A 20,874-nucleotide genomic window follows, 5' to 3' on the forward strand; every position below is an offset into this window, starting at 1 on the left:
TTCGTTCCAAATGAACGATCGTTAGTTGAAACCATCGTACGTTGAGGGATCCGTGCAATGTAAAGTATAGGAGAGTGGTTTCCAACCTGCGGACCTCCAGATGTTGCAAAACTACAACACCCAGCATGCCCGGGCAGCCAACGGCTGTCCGGGCATGCTGGGAGTTGTAGTTTTGCAAAATCTGGAGGTCCGCAGGTTGAAGACCAATGGAGGTTAGACAGTATTCACCTGTCCCCATCGCTCACCTCTGCCCTGGATGTCGCCCTCCATCGCTGTCGCTGTGTCCCCGGACCATCTCTGCTGCGTCTCTTCATCGCCGTCATCACGTCGCTGCACACGCCACTCCCATTGGATGACGGGACGGCGCGCGCAATGATGTGATGACGACAATGGAGAGCGCAGGGGATACCGAAGAGGACGGTCCGGAGCGCCGGTACCGGTGAGTGACACCCACCGGGCCACAGGGGGCACCTTAAACGGCTAACCGGCAACAGCTGAAGCAGTCGGCGCTGCCGGATAGCGGTTTATGCAATGGCCCCGACATAAAAAAGCATCGTATGTTGATGCTGCCTTCAACATGCGATGGCCTCTGAGAGGCCATCGCATGTTGAAATTATCGTATCTCGGGACCATCGTAGGTCGGGGGGTCACTGTATATCATCTCTGCACGATAAAGCTAAAAATGGCCTCATAATGGCCAGTCTAGACCCACAGCCCACAAGTCAGAGATTTAGCCTAAAGCCACTTTAATATAAAGTATAACTGGGTCCAAAGTAAGAGTGATTTTGATGTTTTGAAAAAGTTGGAAATCTTTATACATTCTTTCCCTCTGTAGGTTCTACTAGTTTTGGCTTACAGATGTAAAATACTGACCTAAATACTGCCCCATTATGGCCACTTAGATATTTGGTTGTTTACAAGGCAGAGTTGTTTGTTCCCAACAGAGTAGAATTTACATTCATCAGTATAACTGAAGCCTATTTACCTACAGTAGGCCACTTATTAAACCAGTCTTATATTTACCATTCACAAGTTTATTTCCCCCCAACATAGACTCACAGGCCAATTTACTTGGTACACTTTTTGCCTCCAGAACTACCTTCATTCTTCATGGCATACTTTCTACAAGGTGCTGTAAACATTCCTCAGAGATTTTGGGCCATATGGACATGATGGCTTCACGCAGTTGCTGCAGATTTGTTGGCTGCACATCCAATTTTCACCACATCCCAAAGCTGCTCTATTGGATTAAGCACTCTGGAGGCCATTGGAGTACAATGAACTTATTGTCATGTTCAAGATCCCAGTTTGAGAGGATGTGAGCTTTGTGACATGGTGCATTATCCTGCTTCAAGTAACCATCAGAAGATGGGTGCACTGTGCTCATAAACGGATAGACATGGTCAGCAACAATACTCAGGTAGGTTGCCACACTAAGGGGCCCTATGAGTGGCAAGAAAATGTCAATGCCACACCATTACACCCCGACCACCAGCCTGAACCATTGATACAAGATATTATTTACACCAAATTCTGACCCTGCCATCTGAATGACACAGCTGAGATCCAGAATCATCCGATCAGGAAATATTTTTCCAGTCTTCCATTGTACAATTTTTGGTGAGCATGTGTGCATTGTAGTCTCAGTTTTCTGTTCTTAGCTGACAGGAGTGGCCCCCAATGTGGTCTTCTCTGCTGTAGCCCATCTGCTTCAAGGTTAGATGTGTTGTGTCTTCAGCGATGGTATTCTGTTATTTGCATTACTGTTGCCTTTCTGTCATCTTAAACCAGTCTGCCCATTTTCCTCTGACATCAACAAAGCATTTTCATCCACACAACTGCAGCTCACTGGATATTTTCTCTTTTTGAAACCATTCTCTGTAAACCCTAGATATGGCTGTGGGTGAGAATCCCAGTAGATTCCCATTAGTTTATGAAATACCCAGACCAGCCCGTCTGCCACCAACAACCATGCCACATTCAAAGTCACTTAAATCGCTAGTTTACCCCCATTTTTATGCTTGGTTTGAACATCATCACATTGTTTTGACCAAGTTTACTGCCATGTGATTGGCAGATTTGTGTTAACAAGCAGCTGAACTTGTGTACTTAGTAAAGTGTCCCAATGCAAAATATAGAATCTAGTTCAGCGGTAAGAAGCATGCTCTGTTGTAAGCCTCATGACTACAGAATCAGACTATACCAGGTTTGTTAATGGGGGGGTAACCAGAGAAAAACATGTTCATATACAGAAGGTGCTGTATACACAAATGGATAGGCTTTTTTTTTTTTTGTTTAGCTTATATGCAAATGTAATTTTTTTTTATTTTAGATATATTGGCTCAAAAACTGCCTGTACCCTTCAACACATAAACATACATGTGGTTCATAAACAAAACAATTAATACGTCACTCATTCTTATTCCTTTGATGGTATCATTGTACCCAATAAAATGGACCCTTATTGTTCCAGCCAGGGCTTGAGTATTCATACACTCTCTACACTAAATGCTAACACGTTGGTTAATAGACAAAAGACCACAGCACTCAGGTGATTTGTGGCTGAGCCGAGGTAAAATTATTGGCCATGACATGACTGAGAAAATCACATGGTATACTTCCACAAGGCCACCTCTTTTCATTCAGTCATTTTCAAAATAATAGTAGCTGAGGAGGTACAAGAGAGCGAAACATGGGGTCTTGTTTCCTTACCAAAAGAAAACTCCATTCTGTGCTTTTCACGCTACAGTTCTTTGATTATTACTTTCAAGGTATCAAGAAGGAAAAAATGAAGGAAAAAAAAAAGTTGGCGTCTTCTATCCTGTCTAATACGCTACATTCACACAGATAATCTGTCGAGTGAGTGAACAAACTATCTATTCTTGTCTGTGCTATTTTCCCATGTCAGAAGCAGACTGTGCTGAAAAATTTAGGTTTCTTCTTTCATCTTCCCTTTCACGGGCTCCCTGAACAAACTGCCTTTATTTCCTCTATTCACTGAAGAGATCTTGACTGAGGCAGGAGAATGAGGATCTTTTTTTTAAATATGTTTAGGCCCTGCCATTGACATGGAACTGTAGAAGCTCTTAATTACCCAGGAAGTGACAATGTCAAGAGGCTTTCAATACTGCTTCGCTGCTCCACTCCATGATTTCCCATCATTGTCGCCACTCCAGGCCTCCCTTCACAAAGCAGACATTCCCTTCATTGACTGTTTACATTTACTTTCCTTATTATTTCAAAATAAATGAATGACAAAGAATTGAGACAATGAACCTGCTGCATAAATTGGAAAATAAACCTTTTCCACTAAAGCTTGGCACATATGCCACATTTTTTACTATCCATTCCCAAAACCTGGAAACTAAGTTGAGTGCAGTTAAACCTAACCTTCTAATCACCTTGAACAAAGTTATATTCAGGTATATTCCAAGCAGCACCTTATGTGTCGGCACCCTGGACAAGGGTACAGGGTGTTGATGCATGGGGTGCGGTTTGGAAAGGCCCTCAATGTCATTGGCATAATAGGTGTCATATGTAAATGTTCCACCTTAAAGGGGGCCTATCAGCAGGAAAACATGGGTGTAAATAATAATGATATGGCCAGATAGGTCTAGTCATAATTTTTACGGGCATACCTTATTTATTTCAATAATCCTTTCCAGTCCTGATATTTGAGCCTTTTTGTTAATATGCAAATGAGGTTCAAGTGCTAAGGGGGTGTTCTCAGCATGACAAGAGCCCAGGCAGGTCCAACCCATTTCCTTTTTATTTCCACCCCATGACCATCCGGCATCCGACTACCCTGTTTGACTGACAACTACTTGATAAAAAGGATTGGGGTAGACTTGGGCTCTTGTGGCGATGGGGAACACCCCCTTGACACTTGAGCCTTATGTGCATGTTATCAAAAACGCTTATATCTCAGTGCTGGAAAGAATTATGGAGATAACAAGGTATGCTTGAAATCCTTATGACATGCCCTATTTACCCATTGTCTTGTTTACACTACTGTTTTCTGGCTAAAAAAATGTAACTAACACTATAGTGGCTCTTTATTATATAGTGCAGTTCAATGAACAGGGATGACCTTTCTGCATTAGCGATATACTCAACGGTTTATAGCCATAATAAGTCCACAGTCTCTAAGTCGATGTTGAAAGGTTTATGTACGGGGTCTGAAATAAAAAAAAAAATTAAACTAAATAAACTAATTAAAAATGAAAGTGAAATGTGAGATGCATTGCTGAAAAAAGTCATGGCATTAACCCTGTATAACTATGGTGATTGTTAAGGCACCTATGACCATTACTGGCACACCACTACAGTATTATCGAGTCACTGAGTAGTATTTTTAGACCACTGCTTGCAGAAAACCTATTTTATTGAAACATAAAGATGAGTGCACCTTTGTCCCCACAAGTCAACAATTGACCTTTTAAAAAGCCTTCAAACACAACAGGGAAATATATATCAAGCCAGACCCGCTCCCAGGAGGAGGAGTTACCCATCTGTAGATAGCTGTTTGGGGGTTTAGTGGTTAAATTCCTAGTCTAAAGATGACTAGATACATCACATAAATGATAGTTTAACCTTCCAATTTCAGTGAGACTGACTGTCTAATGTATATAGGGCCTTCCAACTCTCTGTTATCTGGGAGATAAAATGTGTCCAGTAGTGGTTTTCTCCCATCTCCCATCTTGAAAACATGTTGGCTGATAGCTCTCTTGCATATGCAGCTATAGCATTGTACTCCAGAAGTTTTAATATGTAAAAGTAATAAGAAATGCCATTTAATGGGGCATAAAAGAAACCTATTCACCTGTACTGACAATGCATTTGCTTCAGCTTTAAGGGGTTATCCGCCCCTAGACATCTTATCCCCTATCCAAAGGATAGGGAATAAGATGTCTGATTGCGCAGGTCCCGCTGCTGGGGACCCCCACAATCTTCCTGCTGTACCCGGCGTTCGTTTAGAGTGTCTGGTGCAGCGCCGGAGGCTCGTGATGTCACAGCCACACACCCTCAATGCAAGTCTATGGGGGGGGGGGGGGGCGTGACATCCATAGACTTGCATTGAGGGAGCGGGGCCATGGCATCACGAGCCTCCTCCCCGCATCGCCAGTCATCCGGCATGGAGCAAAGTTCCGCAGCCAAGATCCTGGAGGTCCCCAGCGGCCAGACCCCCGCGGTCAGACATCTTGTCCCCTATGTGCTGTAATCTCTATTCTAACAATAAGCAGTGGTATCCAGACCCAGGCCACTGCCACATTCATTTTCTAACATGTCTTTGTGGTGTGTCAAATGTTAGAATTTTGTGCATATTTTAAATCCAGAATGTTTCATCTAGAAATTCATCCAGAAATGTCCCATGTTTAACTTTCTCTGTGAAGTTAAGAGTAATACTTTACTTACTTGAAAATTTGGTTTTATATATCTCCTTGTATACCAGATATTATATTTAAAGGGGTTATCCACCATAAGGTGATTTTAGTACGTACCTGGCCGGCAGTAATGGACATGCTTAGGAAGGATCTGCGCTTGTCTTGGGGCTAAATGGCTATGTTGTGAGATTACCATAACACTGTGGCTAGCTTTTTGTGAGCTGGTATTTCCTGTTTTTTAGTTTTTCTTTTTTGCCTACAAATCCCATAATTCCATTTTCCTCCCTCCCACACATCAGCCACCCCACCCATTGAAACATAAATGAGCTGCATCCATTGAAAAGACCTGTGGTTTTCAATCAGGGTGCCTGCAGCTGTTGCATTAGTTGCAGATTGATCTCTCCCACCAAGTGATCCCTCCACCCATTGAAGTAGACAGGCTCCCTGTCATCAGCTGACTAGTGAGTCAGAATCTGAGACAACAGTCATTTTGTATGCTGTTAAAAATAAATAGTGGGGTGAAAATCACAGAAGAATTGTGAGAAAACCATCACACACAGGTACAGACACTATATTATGAACTACACTAACTTTACAGCCCCTGTAGCATAGTCAAATAAATAAAAAAAAAATCCTGGAATACCCCTTTAAGGCAACATTGGCATATTGGTTATCCAGGTGCTTTTTTTGTCTGGTTAAATAGGGTTACATGGCTATTTCTTAGCATATTAGATATGTGATTGTGTATGATGTCACATTTCATTAAATTCCTCTTATACCATGTTTATACAGGAGTTAACCCTCAGCCCTGATGATCGTGATGCAAAGAAAAGAAATACTTTCCTTATTTATTAACCACATGCTCCAGAAAGGTCAGTTATTCTTGAAATGACCTTGGCACAGCCACTTCATAGCATTGTTCTTAAATTATGTTTTTTTTTCTATTGTTCTATTGTTTTGCTTTGACTCCTGGCACAAGGCTTCGTTTAAATAATTCTAACCCATGAATACTTCAAAGGCTTTCATCAGTATTGAATTTCTTTATTTTTTATTAACTTGTTCAATTTTGTACTTTATCTACCTGCTGTGGGTACTGCTCTAAGGATTAGTTCACACTTACCTTTGCACCCAGACAGTATGGCCTGAGTTCCCTGTAAATTTAGGTGAAAAAGAGAAATGCATTTAACTTTTCGTATTAATGTTGTGCTCCAAACATGCGCCAAAATTTCTATTTTTTTTTACACTGCTCACCACTTTTTAGCTAGTTTTCCAAAAAGTGGGCGTTGTTTATTTTTCCCCCCAATCTGGCTAGGTTTCCACTTTGCACAAACGCCAATAAAAAGGCCCATTCTGCCACATGGCGTTTTTTTGTGAAAATAAGCTGCAGACAGATGTTAGCTGCAAGTCAATAGGTACTGTATATACTCGAGTATAAGCCGACCCGAATATAAGCCGAGGCCCATCATTTTACCCCAAAAACCCAGGAAAAGTTATTGACTCGACTATAAGCCTAGGGTGCGAAATACGTCATCCTCCATGTAATCATCCAGACCCCCTTCATCATCCCCCCCGCTTCATCATCACCCCCTATCAATCCCTTCATCAGTGGTCTTCAACCTGCGGACCTCTAGATGTTGCAAAACTACAACTCCCAGCATGCCCGGACAGCCGATGGCTGTCTGGGCATGCTGGGAGTTGTAGTTTTGCAACATCTGGAGGTCCGCAGGTTGAAGACCACTGATGAAGGGATTGACAGGCGGAGAGTTCACTCGAGTATAAGCCAAGGGGGGCGTTTGCAGCATGAAAAATCGTGCAGAAAAACTCGGCTTATACTCGAGTTTATACGGTAACTGCAAAATGTCATATCCACTTGGCGTTTTTCAATTTGGCGTTTTTTTTTATCCTTTTGGCGTTTTTGGGCTTTTTAAAAACAACCTCATGTCGAGACTTTGGTGTTTTTTCGGGAAATTCTTGGCATTGTCCTCCAAAAGAAGTCTATGGGAGTGAAAAAATGCCAAAAAAAATGCCATGTGGGTTTTAACTTTGGCGTTTTTGCAGGCGTTTTTTATTTATTTTTGGACTTTAGCGATCCAAAAAAAGGATGGAGATACCTTTTTTATTAAAATTTCGTAGGGTACCATTAAAAAAATAAAATAAAAAATACAGTAGTGATGGAAAAAATTGTATTTAACAAAATGAATCTTTTTTATAACTAAATTGTAATTAATTTTTAAACAGGGATCAATTTATGTGGGTGGGCAGGGCACTAAAAATGTAGCCCACAATAATAAAAATGTAGTGTGTGTGTTTTTTTTTTTTTCAGGTAGTACTACTACTCCCAGCATGGAACACACTGTTCAATGATGGGAGTAGTATTACCTGTACTAATTGACAGTTCGCCCCAGGTCCGTTGCGATCCTTCTGTATAATTTATAGATGCAGCTGGCTGCTCTTCTATGATCCCCTGCACTGACGTATATATACACCTATTCATATTTCCCGCACAGAGCTGTGGGAAATATGAATAGGCGTATGTATATATGGCAGTGCAGGGGACCATAGAAGAGCGACCGGACGCATCTATACATTATACAGGAGGATCACAGCGAGTGTCAGGAGTGACACTCGCTGCGATCTGTCTATTAATGCAGGTACTACAGCTCCCAGCATGGAGCAGAGTGTGCTCCATGTTGGGAGCAGTAGTACCTGCAGTTAAGGACAGATCACAGCAAGTGTCACTCCTGACACCCAATGCGATCATCCTGATGAAAATGTCGGGACTCGGAGCCGGGAGAACAGCTGATGCTGAGAAGTAGATATATGTCCTATATCTACTGCCCAGCAAGAACTTACAGTAAGCCCCCAATGTATATACAGTATATACATTGCTGGCTCACTTAACCCCTTGCTGAGCTGTGCGCTATGCGCAAGCCTGGCAAGGAAAGAGTTGACTTATACTGCTGGACACTGTAGGTTAACCCTTTGGGCCGTATACACTATATACAGCTATCTATTTATAGCTGTATATAGTGTGTACAGAAGACAAAATCCGCTTACTTCCACCAGTCCCGGCTGGGTGTTACGCCGAGCGCTCCGGGTCCCTGCTCCTCCCCGGAGCGCTCGCGGCGTCTCTCTCTCTGCAGCGCCCCGGTCAGACCCGCTGACCGGGAGCCCTGCACTGACATTGCCGGCGGGGATGCGATTTGCATAGCGGGACGCGCCCGCTCGAGAATCGCATCCCAAGTCACTTACCCGTCCCTGTCCCCGGCTGTCATGTTCTGGCGCGCGCGGCTCCCCTTTCTAGGTCGCGCGCGCGCCAGCTCTCTAAGATTTAAAGGGCCAGTGCACCAGTGATTGGTGCCTGGCCCAATTAGCCTAATTAGCTTCCACCTGCTCCCTGTCTATATTACCTCACTTCCCCTGCACTTCCCCTGCACTTCCTTGCCGGATCTTGTTGCCTTGTGCCAGTGAAAGCGTTTAGTGTTGTCCAAAGCCTGTGTTCCAGATCTCCTGCTATCCTCTTTGACTACAAACCTTGCCGCCTGCCCCGACCTTCTGCTACGTCTGACCTTGCCTCTGCCTAGTCCTTCTGTCCCACGCCTTCTCAGCAGTCAGCGAGGTTGAGCCGTTGCCGGTGGATACGACCTGGTTGCTACCGCCGCAGCAAGACTATCCCGCTTTGCGGCGGGCTCTGGTGAATACCAGTAGCAACCCTAGAACCGGTCCCCCGACATGGTTCACGCCAATCCTTCGCTGACACAGAGGATCCACATCCAGCTAGCCGAATCCTAACACTGGGTCTGTCTAGCTCCGTCCCCTAGTGATGACGTCATTAAGGGGTGGAGCTACAGACAGGAGCCAGGCTGGTAAGTGTGAGGCTCTGTTCACATTGTACGTTTTGTATAATGTGAACAGACCCGTCTGGCAGTGTCTTCCCAGACAGGGAGACTCCACCTTATTAAAAGGAAAAAAAATCCAGTTCATCCGCAGTAGTCCTCTGAATTCGCCATAATCCTCTGCATACACGGATCTGAAACGAGAAGAAAAAAGAAACACAAAAAATTAGTTAAGACATTATTGGCGCTCTCTGCTGGGGAGAGCGCCCATAATGCAATGTCTTCCCAAACAGACAGCCTTTGACTGTCTGGGCATGCTGGGAGTTGTAGTTTAGCAACATCTGGAGTCTCCCTGTCTGGGAGGACACAGCCAGAAGGGTCTGTTCACATCATACAAAATGGATAATGTGAACAGAGCCTCACACTTACCAGCCTGGGTCCCATCTATAGTTCCGCCCCTAATAACGTCATCACGGCTCCCTGGCCGGGACTGGAGCAAGGGAGGTAAGTGGACTTCGTCTTCTGTATACACTATATACAGCTATCTATAGATAGCTGTATATACTGTATACCTCCCAAAGGGGCTATAGGAGCAGGGAGTCCTGTCAGTCTGGTGACGGGATTCCCGGCTCCTGTATAGTATACACAGGTACACGATTCACCCCTGTATACTATACTGCAGGGGAAGGTAAGTAGTGATGCTGTACATCACTCCTCATCTCCTTACACTCTGTGCACCTGGCGCTCAGCATCCGACCCACAGAGTGGTACCTGAAGACATTGAAAAAACTGCCACAGGGGACAAATTTGGCTGTTTCCACACACCAGGGAAAACGCCAGAAAAAACACCAGAAAAACTGTCAAAATGCAGGAAAAAGCTGTTGCAGTTTCTCTGGCATTTTTGCTGGCGTTTGTCTAGGTGTAAAGTAAAAAAAAAAATAAAAAAAAAAAAACAAGTGGAAACCTAGCCTCTGAGTGTGATGTATGAAATTGTTTACCCTGTTTTTGGCGGAAAAAAAACAAAGTTTCCTGACATGCATAAAACACAAGAAATTCACTTTGAAGGTACGTTCACACGTGCGCAGATTTGATGCACAGGATTTGATGCACATGATTTTCTGCTGCAGATTTCAATGTAAACTAAATGACTGAGCACAACTTCTAATCTGCTGCTACAAATCCTGCACATCAAATCTGCGCAGGATCTTGTATGTGTGAACGTACCCTGAAAAGGGAATAAAAAGATGGAATAATGATACATGAGGCCCTATATGTTAGATATACAGTATTGTGGTTTAATCACTTTTACAAATTTTTTCTACATTGATGTAAATGGAGAAAAACTCAAACAAAAGCCCCAATAGCAAACTTATCATGCTCCCCATGCTCCCCGTACATCAACTTAGCCTATTATTGCAAATCTGCTCCAAACCTTGTGTATGTACATTTTTATAAACGTTTGCTCTGTAGCAAGTAGCAATTCTGTTAGCCTACGTACATGTCTTTAATAGGACTTCTAATGAGACACTAAACTATATCTTTACAATTTCCTTTACTATTACAAATCCTGACCTTTCTCTTCTACATATTGCACATACAGAAACTTGTATGCAATAAATACTCCTCAAAGTATAGGCATCCTACAGTCTTTATTTCCCCTAATGTTTTTCCCTATCTGTCTGCCAAACATGACAATGAAAAACATTAAAATGTGTTGGATGAAGCAGGATATTTCCTTATTTTCAAGTTAAGGTTCAAACTTACAACTCTGCCCTTCACCTTTTTTTTTTTTACATTTTCTTTTTAGAAATTCACAAATCATAAAATTACAGAACATAAAATTCACAAAAATCCAAATGACAGTTCATGTAAAAAGCGATAACCATGATACCTCCAATTGTTTCAAATAGTCAACAGGTATGGTATGGGCTGGTATATTCAAAGATGAGCTAGTAGGACGTCAACTCTGAAACCTACTGCCCGTTTTTAGGAGACATTTTCTTCCAATTCAGGTATAGGAAAAAATCTGCATGCTTTTTATGCAGGACAATGCTCCGTTGCATGCATTGCAGTATTCCACTAACTAGCCAGTAAAGGTCTTAAAGATTAAAAAAATTATGTCATGGCCCCCTTCTTAACCTGACCTATACCCTATTGAGATCTTGTGTGTCGTTCTTAAACAAAAGATTTACGGTAAAAGATAACCGTACACCTTTCTTAACAGTGTCTAGGAGGCGGCGGTTGCTGCTGCGCAAACAGCTGATAACAGATTAAGAAACTGACATGAACTGGAAGGATTACGACTGTTATTTCTATTTCTATATTTTTTCGAAATGTCACCTTTTATTTGTAAATTTTGAGGTTGTTTATAATTCAGACTTTAACCACTAAAACACAATGGGCATAACTATATATTTATATATTTTTATTTTTTGCTAGGGTTTGGGTTGGTTAGGGTTTAGGTAAAAAGCTCAAAAGCACTGCACCACACCACACATACATTACACACTTTTAAATAAATTGACATTTACATATTCCCCTACACATTTACATCGCCCTCTATAAAAAAAAAATAATAATAATAACCAGTAGGGTATTTTCAGCGGAGGAAGCATACAGCATGCTTGTCTCTGACACCATTATTCCCAGGGAGGGAGGAGAGGAAGATCCATCTTCCTCCATTCTTCCTCTGCCACCTCATCATCATGCACTGATGAGTTCCCTAGAAGGCAGCGTTGCATGGCAATGCATTGACTCTGTCTGAACTATGAGACAGAACTATTAGCCCCTGATTCCTGGGTTTGTTGGCCTCCCAAGTATCCAGATTGATCATACAGACTATAGTAAAATCAATTTCTTCTTTTTTTAATCAGTGATGACTTGGTCAATCTGATGGTGGTGCATACAAATCTGTATGCCCAACAGTTAGCAGCCCAGAACCCCAATGTATTTTTAGCTAGGCCTACGAGATGGGCCCCAGTCAGTGCAACCGAGATGAGGACATATTGGGGCCTGGCGCTGCACATTCTGCATTAAGCAATACTGGAATAGTCAATGTTTATTTTTTTTTATCACACCCCACTCTATTGTAAGGCCATGGGACAGTTACATTTTGAGGTCATTCGAAAATGTCTGCATTATGTTGATAATGCAACTGTCCATCCAGCCAAATCCTCTCTTTAAAAGTCCAATGTGGCTTCTTCCCTTCTGAGCCCTGTTGTGTGCCAGCACTGCACATTACACCCACATATGAATGGGATGTTTCCATACTCAGGAAAATTCGGGTTACAAATGTTGGGTAGTTTCTTTCTAGATTTACTTCCTGTAAAATGAAAAATGCAGGGTTACACTAGCATTTTACTGTAAATCATAATAGTTTGTATTCTCATGGCTCACTGTTCCAAAAATCTGTTAAACTCCTGAAGGGTATAAGTGCTCACTGCTCCCCTTATTACATTCCTTAGGGTTGTAGTTTCCAAAATGGGCTCATTTAGGGGGATTTCCCATGTTTTAGCATCCCAAAGCATCTGCAAACATAAAATGGTATAGGAAAAATATCCATATCAGAAGGAGACCTCAAAATTCACTAGGCGGTCCTTCATGTCTAAGGCCTATGGTTGACTCAGGTAGTGCACTAGGGCCACATATGGGATATTTCTAAAAACTGCACAATTAGGGCAATGAATATTAAGTTGCATTTTTCTGTTAATATATGCTGTGTTAGAGAAAATTGGATAAAATGTTTATATTTGCAAAGTAAATTGAGTTAAATGGATTTTAACTTCTCTCCTATATTGGGCATAGGGCCGGATCATCATTGGTGCTCATGGAGCGTCTGCTCCGGGCCCCGGGCCCTCAGGGGGCCCCCGTCATATTCGGGACATCCCTGTGTCCCGAAAATCTTTTCACGACACAAGGATGTTACCTCTCTGCGGCCCCGTGTTAACTTTCAAAACGCAGGGGCCGCCGGGAGGTAGCGCATGCAGGGACATCACAGACGTCCCGTGAGTGCGCCCATGGTAACAGCAGAGAGGAGCGGAGCAGAGAGGAGGACGCACGTGCATGGTAAGTATCCAGCACGTCATCTTCAGTGTTCCGACTGGTGCAGTGGTCGGAACACTGAAGTGGGGCAATAAACAGGCATACAGCCTCCAGCCATACACTGTATATGGCTGGAGGCTGTATGTCTGTGGGGGAACTGTACTGCACCCAATGTGGGGGAACTATACTGCATCTAATGTGGAGAACTAAACTGCACCTAATGTGGAGAACTATACTGCAACTAATGTGGGGGTCTATAGTGCACCTAATGTGGGGGAACTGTACTACACCTAATGTGGGGAACTATACTGCACCTAATGTGGCGGAACTATACTGCACCTAATGTGGGGAAACTGTACTGCACCTAATGTGGGGAAACTGTACTGCACCTAATGTGGGGGACTATACTGCACCCAATGTGGGGGACTATACTGCACCTAATGTGGGGGAACTGTACTGCACCTAATGTGGGGGACTATACTGCACCCAATGTGGGGGACTATACTGCACCTAATGTAGGGGACTATACTGCACCTAATGAGGGGGACTATACTGCCCCTAATGTGGGGGAACTGTACTGCCTACCTAATGTGGGGAGCTATACTGCACCTAATGAGGGGAACTGTACTGCCTACCTAATGTGGGGACCTATACTGCCTACCTAATGTGGGGAACTGTACTGCCTACCTAATGGGGGGAACTGTACTGCACCTAATGTGGGGAACTGTACTGCACCTAATGTGGGGTAACTATACTGCACCTAATGTGAGGGAACTGTACTGAACCTAATGTGGGGGAATTACAACCTAATGTGGGGGAACTATACTGCCAACCTAATGTGGGGGAACTATACTGCACCTAATGTGGGGCAACTTTCATGGGGGGCATCATAATTAAGTGCTTCGTCTTCCAGGCAGCCTTAATGTGGCCCTGATTGGGCAGGCCCTCTATTTCCAAAGGTTGCCCGGGCATAGAGGGGGACCCACCAGATTAGCAAAACCCCCTAACTAATCATAGTTGGCCTGCACTAATCTGCACATATTTCTATAAGTGGGATACAATTGTAGTCTGTTAGGAGCCATATTAAACTGTAGAGAAGCTACTGTAGTTGTGGTGTCCTTCAAATAATAGTGGATACAACATTTCTTAAAAGTGTCTTCCCCTTTGACCAGCTGAGGCTTAGCAGGCTGTGTACTGTGTAAGTTATTGTGGTAGTTCTGTAGGTTTGTTGATAACAATCATTGTAGAAATTGATATCCCACATGTATTAGAAAATGTCAGTTAACATATTTTTGTTGTATACAATATAGCTATATGTGTCTATGTATTCGCACACATTTCATCCTAAAAGGCCTTCTATGATGCCAAAGTTTCTGGAAGCTGCTACTCAGCGGCTCCCAGCAGCAGCTCTGTGCTGCCTTGACTCTTGGCCAAGCTTGGCCTGAGTCTGCCGGCTGTGGAATGTGTGAGAGCCATGTGTCACATCTCCAGACTGTGGGAAAGTGCTGCTCCAGTGAACTCCCAGCAGCTGTCCTGCCCCATTTTGGTCGTGCGTCCAGAGAAACAGGAGCTCAAGTTTACAGCACTTGGAACTACAACTTCCTTCACTGGTTTCCGCACATCTTCTTCCAGCCACCACATCTGGGAATGACAAAGAACATCTGAGCTGTTCTTCTTTGTGGGAGTTCACAGATTCTGCAGTGTTTTGCTGGCCTCCCTGTTAGCGAAAAAGGTTAAGAGCTTTTGTAAAAGAGCCAGTCACACCTAAAAAATTCAGTAATCTTTTCATTCTGGGAACCATGCCTCCTTATAAAAAATAAAAAATAAAGACTCAGTTTCTCTGTTAGCTGTTCTGTGATATGTTTTGCAGAAATGACTTTTTGTATAAATTTGTGGAAGGAATGAATTTTATCTTTAAAGTTAAATATGTCATGGAGAAATCCCTACAAACACATGCTTCTTTAAAAAAAAAAAAAAAAACTACATATATATATATATATATATATATATATATATATATACCCTATTTTTCACCGTATAAGACGCAGTTTTTCTTCCCCAAAACTTGGGGGGAAAAGTTGGTGCGTCTTATACGGCAAATACACACCTATCGGGTCGGTCCCTGCGGCCATCAACGGCCGGGACCCGCGGTTAATACAGGACATCACCGATGATGCCCTGTATTAACCCTTCAGAGGCGGCGATCAAAGCTGACCACCGCACCTGAAGCGAAAGTGACACTAACCCGGCTGCATCGGGAGGGACCTTACCTGCCTCCTCGGTGTCTGCTCCGTGCCGGGATCCCCTGCACACGCCGTCCAGTCATCCAATAGGAGCGGCGTGCGTAGCGACGTGATGGCGGTGATGGAGACCGAGGATACCGGGCAGCAGAGACGTTCCCGGAGCGACGTGGACACCCGGGGACGCGGCGACAGCGATGGAGGGCGACATCCAGGGCAGCGGTGACAAGTGGTGAAGGGTCCGGAGCGGCAGGGACACGTGAGTATTACCTCCTATACCAGTGGTCTTCAACCTGCAGACCTCCAGATGTTGCAAAACTACAACTCCTGGCATGCCTGGAGAGCCAACGGCTGTCCGGGCATGCTAGGAGTTGCAGTTTTGCAACATCTGGAGGTCCGCTGGTTGAAGATCACTGTGAACCATACTTTACACATTGTATTCTAGATTTTCCTCATTTAAAATCGGGTGCGTCTTATAAGCCGGAGCGTCCTATAGGGCGAAAAATACGGTATATATAAGGATATGAACAGACAGGAGCAGAGGCTCAAGAGTGAAAAAAAAAGGCACTTCTCGAATTTTTAAAAATGCATGCGCTGCAAACAGCGGGAGTGATGTCCTAGGAAAGAGGCTCTGAGGCCCAGGGACACAGTGGACCTATGGCCAGGCATCATTGATATTCCTAGACCAATAAAAGTGTTTGTTTTTAGCAAAATAAAGTAATTAAAAGCTATGAAATTAAGCCATGTATATATACACTTTGGTTGTGCCAGCTGTTTTATTTATATAAAACATGACAGATGCCCTTTAATATACTGTATTATATTATTTATCAAAACCTGTGCAGCGAAAAGAGCAGTGCAGTTGTCCATAGCAACCAATCAGATTTCTGCTTTTATTTTTCAGAGGGCTTTTCCTCTGCAAAAGTTTTGATAAATTTCCCCCGTTTATGCCCCGTCCTGATCTCTATATGACAGAACGTGCTCTATACATGCCTCACCTGGCACGTATCACCCAGCACCAATCGCCTAGCAGCCATCACCTGGCACCAATCACCCAGGAAGGTGTGTTCCTGGCCATGTGGACGCTAATTCTGAGGGGGTGTGAAAACGCTCGCTGGCATGCGAGCTGCTGGACGTTTCAGGAGTCTCCTCCCTTTCTCAAGGGAGGAGACTCCTGAAACGTCCAGCAGCTCGCATGCCAGCGAGCGTTTTCACACCCCCTCAGAATTAGCGTCCACATGGCCAGGAACACACCGTCCAGCAAGCAGCAAGTCTGGGATGGAAGGTTCTGAAGACACCGAGTGGAATAACCTCTGAGCAGTCTATTGAGCACCGGGTGATTATGTTCTGTATATCTCTCTACTGTTGTGTACATGGATAAATTTGGAGATAAAGAACTTTTTAAGTGCAATTCCCAGTCTATGTCTATTTCTATACATATGGTTTACTGCACTCAGGAGACGGAGCCCTGAGATAGACATAGGGAAGCCACCCATTACGTGCACACCTGTGGTCTGATTATGTTGAGAAGTAGATACCAATCACCCAGGACCCAGCACCCACTACATGCAGGAATCTCCACACAGCCCCAGCTTTTACATCAAAGAGATGGGCACTGCACAAGTATATATTTATTATGCTGGAATGATAAAAAAATAAAAATTAGGATGTGAGAGCGAGGACTTATAGATATGAGGGAGATAGGCAGGCATAGTGCGGCAAACAGGACGGCGGCAGGGAAACTCGGCAAGCCGGCTCCTGTCTCCAATGTGCGCAAGAATGACTTTGCATACTAGCAGCGGGAGCAATATCTAGAAAACGGCTTAACCGATTTTAGTAGGTACTAGATGAGTACCCGGCGTTGCCCGGTTTTTCCTTCCTAATCCTTTTTGGGGAGGAAAATAAACAAAGGAGGAAGCTTTTGACTTCATATGCAGTCCTCATATATTGTTGTCATATCCCGACCCCACATCCCGACCTCCTATCCCGACCTATCTCGACCTCCTGTCCTGACCTCCTATACTGTCCTCCTATCCCGTCCTCCTATCCTGACCTCCTATCCCAACCTCCTATCCCGTCCTCCTATCCTGTCCTCCTATCCCGTCCTGCTATCCCGTCTTCGACCTCCTATCCCGACCTCCTATCCTGTCCTCCAATATCGAGCTCCTATCCCGACCTCCTATCCTGACCTCCTATCCCGACCTCCTATCCCGACCTCCTATCCCGACCTCCTATCTCGACCTCCTATCTCAACCTCCTATCCCGTCCTCCTATCCCGACCTCCTATCCCGACCTCCTTTCCCGTCCTCATATCTCGACCTCCTATCTTGACCTCCTATCCCATCCTCCTATCTCGACCTCCTATCCTGACCTCCTATCCAGACCTCCTATCCCGTCCTCCTATCCCGACCTCCTTTCCCGTCCTCATATCTCGACCTCCTATCTTGACCTCCTATCCCGTCCTCCTATCTCGACCTCCTATCCCAACTTCCTATCCAGACCTCCTATCCCGTCCTCTTATCCCGTCCTCCTATCTTGTCCTCCTATCCCAACCTCCTATCCTGACATCCTGTCCCGACCTTCTATCTCGACCTCCTATCCCGTCCTCCTATCCCGACATCCTTTCCCGTCCTCATATCTTGAACTCCTATCTTGACCTCCTATCCCATCCTCCTATCTTGACCTCCTATCCTGACCTCCTATCCAGACCTTCTATCCCTTCACCCTATCCCGTCCTCCTATCCCGACCTCCTTTCCCGTCCTCATATCTCGACCTCCTATCTTGACCTCCTATCCCGTCCTCCTATCTCGACCTCCTATCCCGTCCTCCTATCTCGACCTCCTATCCCAACCTACTATCCAGACCTCCTATCCTGTCCTCATATCTCGTCCTCCTATCTTGTTGTTGACATATAAGTAACATGTGTGCCAAGTTTCTTGTTAATATCTTTAGCTGTTTGAAAGTTTTTGTGGAACATGCATACATACATACATATATACATACATACATTCATACACACGTTGAATTTTATATATATAGACTAGCTGAGTACCCGGCGTTGCACGATTTTTCCTTCCTAATCCTTGTTGGGGAGGAAAATAAACAAAGGAGGAAGCTTTTGACTTCATATCCCGCCCTCATATATTGTTGTCATATCCCGACCTCCTATCCCGACCTCCTATCCCGACCTCCTAACCCGACCTCCTATCCCGTCCTCATATTTCAACCTCCTTTCCTGTCCTCCTTTCCCTTCCTCCTATCTCGACCTCCTTTCCCATCCTCCTATTTTGACCTCCTTTCCAGTCCTCCTTTCCGGTCCTCCTATCCCATCCTCCTATCTCGTCCTCCTATCCCGTCCATCTATCCCGTCCTCCTTTTCCGTCCTAATATCTCGACCTCCTTTCCCGTCCTCCTATCCCGACCTCCTATCCCGACCTCCTATCCCGTCCTCCTATCTCGACCTCCTATCCCGTCCTCCTATCACGACCTCCTATCCCGTCCTCATATCTCGACCTCCTATCCCGTCCTCCTATCTCGACCTCCTATCCCGTCCTCCTATCCCGACCTCCTATCCCATCGTCCTATCCCGTCCTCCTATCCCGTCCTCCTATCCCGTCCTCCTATCCTGACCTCCTATCCCGGTCCTCCTATCGCGTCCTCCTATCCCGTCCTCCTATCCCGTCCTCCTATCCCATCCTCCTATCCCGACCTCCTATCCTGTCCTCCTATCCCAACCTCCTATGTCGACCTCCTATCCCGACCCGTAATATGTGTACCAGTTATTGAAATATCTCCAGCCATACGGAAGTTATGTGAGAACATACATTTCCCAATGATTTGCATGGGACTTTAAACAAAAACCTCGACCCTCACAAATGGGGGTAGTTAAGGGTTAAATAAACTATCCTATATTTTAAGTGGACATATAAGTAACATGTGACCAAGTATTATCGAAATATCTCAAGCCGTTTGGAAGTTATGCAGTAACATATATTTCCCATAGACTTGTATGGGACTTGAAACATAAACCCCGCCCCTGGCAAATGGGGGTGAGTAAGGGTTAAATTACCTATCCTATGTTTGTTGTTGACATATAAGTAACATGTGTGCCAAGTTTCATACATACATACATACATACTACGTTGAGTTTTATATATATATATATATAGATAAAATATTTTTACTCCTGTTCACCCGCACTATAACCGACTGTGTATACCTTGTTCCCATTAATGAACCATACATTGTGGCCCATTAATGCACTATACACTGTGCCCTCATAAATTATATATATATACAGTCATGGCCGTAAATATTGGCACCTCTGAAATGTTTCTAGAAAATGAAGTATTTCTCACAGAAAAGGATTGCAGTAACACATGTTCTGCTATACACGTGTTTATTCCCTTTGTGTGTATTGGAACTAAACCAAAAAAGGGAGGAAAAAAAGCAAATTGAACATAATGGGGTTTATTTACTAACATGATCCCGACTCTTGTTTGTCGGGTTTTGCGCCCAAATTGTGTCGCACGTCCCTTGCGACACAATTTGCGACCAAAAAAACCAAAACCTTCCATTTTGCAAAAAAAAAAACGAAAAGGAGGCATGGGCCACGGATAATGTGGGCGTGGTCCCGACAAAAGGGGCGTGGCCCCGACAGTTTTGAAAAATCCCAACATATTTACTAAGGTTTCCACAGAAAAAGTGTTGTATTTGAGCTGAGAAAAACCCGACAGATCAGAACAGTTGTAAAAAAAAAAAAGCAAAATGTAGGGAAAAGTGCGAAATGTAGGGAAACCTTAGTAAATACCTTGGGAAAATACCAGTGGGAAATCAAAACCCACAAAGAAACCTACACTCCACTCTTAGTAAATAAACCCCAATGTCACCAAACTCCAAAAATGGTGTTGACAAAATTATTAGCTACCTTTCAAAATTGTGGAAAAATAAGATTGTTTCAAGCATGTGATGCTCCGTTAAACTCACCTGAGGCAAGTAACAGGTGTGGGCAATATAAAAATCACACCTGAAAACAGATAAAAAGGAGAGTAGTTCACTTAGTCTTTGCATTGTGTGTCTGTGTGTGCCACACTAAGCATGGACAACAGAAAGAGAAGAGAACTGTCTGAGGACTTGAGAACCAAAATTGGGGAAAATTATCAACAATCTCAAGGTTACAAATCCATCTCCAGAGATCTAGATTTGCCTTTTCCACAGTGCGCAACATTATCAAGCAGTTTGCAACCCATTGCACTGTAGCTAATCTCCCTGGGCGTGGACGGAAGAGTAAAATTAATGAAAGGTGTCAACGCAGGATAGTCCGGATGGTGAATAAGCAGCCCCAAACAAGTTCCAAAGATATTCAAGCTGTC

Source organism: Hyla sarda, chromosome 3 (genome assembly GCF_029499605.1).
Source record: "Hyla sarda isolate aHylSar1 chromosome 3, aHylSar1.hap1, whole genome shotgun sequence".
NCBI classification, from domain to species: Eukaryota; Metazoa; Chordata; class Amphibia; order Anura; family Hylidae; genus Hyla; species Hyla sarda.